We start from the raw sequence: 1,191 nt of genomic DNA on the forward strand, positions 1-1,191 counted from the left end.
CGGGTTCCCTTGCTGTCAACCTATATGGCATCCTTACAGCTTTGGAACCATTGTTTCAATTCTTGAGGGATAGATGCACTATCTACCTTGGACACCCTCGTGTTTTTGGTGATTTTCTCTTCTAGTCTTTTATTTTTCTTTAATTTTTGTAAGGGAGACCTCATATCTGTTTAGGTGGCAACGGTGTGGACTCGTGATTCAAGTAATCGTCTTATTAGAAGACCACCTTCTCCACCACCTTTGACCCCACCTTTGACCATGGTAGACCAACAACCCAAGACTCTTAAGGATAGGTTTTACCCTACCAGGGCTGCACAACCCTCATGCATTAGTCTACCTGTTGTTACAGGGAACAACTATGAACTCAAGACCCACTTCATCAGCATGCTACCCCATTTTCATGGGATGGCTAATGAGGATGCCTATCTTTTTTTTAGGGAATTTGAGGAGGTCTGTGTTCTAATTAAGATCCAGAATTTGACTAATGATGCAGTTAGGCTTAGGTTTATACCCTTTGCCCTGAAAGACCAGGCCAAGAAGTGGCTTTATGGACTACCTACTAATTCCATTTTCCCATGGGATCAGTTTACCATTGTCTTCTTGAGAAAAATTTTCCCTCTTTACAAGGCCAATAAACTCAAGAGTGACATACTCCAGTTCAGGCAGAAACCATATGAGTCATTTTCTAAATTCATGGAAAGATTCAAGGACCTCCTCTTAGAATGCCTTCACCATGGTTTTGACTTGTGGCAACTATGCCAAATTATTTATGAAGGTATTGACTTCCAGACCAAGCAACTTGTACAATCCATGTGTCCTGCAGGCTTTACTTCTTTTTCTGAGGAAAAGGATGCATGGACATTCTTAACCAACTTAGCTGAAAAAACTAGGGAGTGGGAATCTTTTCAAGCGGCTGAAAGAACCACTAAGGGGTATCTCATTGAGGGTATGCCAGTGAAAGAGGCCAAACTTGACAGCCTCATAAAAAGGTCGGAGTCCATAGTTCTTGAAGAGTCTATACCGGTTAACCATGTCGACCAAGTATCAATATGTAGTTGGTGCCAAATCCCTAGACATCTTTTGGAGGAATGCCCCAACACCTTTGTGGGCAATTCCAACACTAAGAATGTAAGTGTTGTTGGGAGTGACCCAAAATGCCCTACCCAGATCCCGGCTCGGGCAAGGGAGTGA

The 1,191-nt window shown here is 42.8% G+C and overlaps 1 non-coding gene across 1 annotated transcript; it reads right to left on the reverse strand.

Annotated features, from left to right (window-relative positions):
• Positions 1 to 633: 633 nt before the first annotated feature.
• LOC122647199 lies at positions 634 to 740 on the reverse strand. Its single transcript, XR_006330818.1, has one exon. It is a non-coding gene; the product is annotated as a small nucleolar RNA R71 (small nucleolar RNA).
• Positions 741 to 1,191: the final 451 nt, after the last annotated feature.

Source organism: Telopea speciosissima, unplaced genomic scaffold (assembly GCF_018873765.1).
Source record: "Telopea speciosissima isolate NSW1024214 ecotype Mountain lineage unplaced genomic scaffold, Tspe_v1 Tspe_v1.0013, whole genome shotgun sequence".
In the NCBI taxonomy this organism is placed as follows: domain Eukaryota; kingdom Viridiplantae; phylum Streptophyta; class Magnoliopsida; order Proteales; family Proteaceae; genus Telopea; species Telopea speciosissima.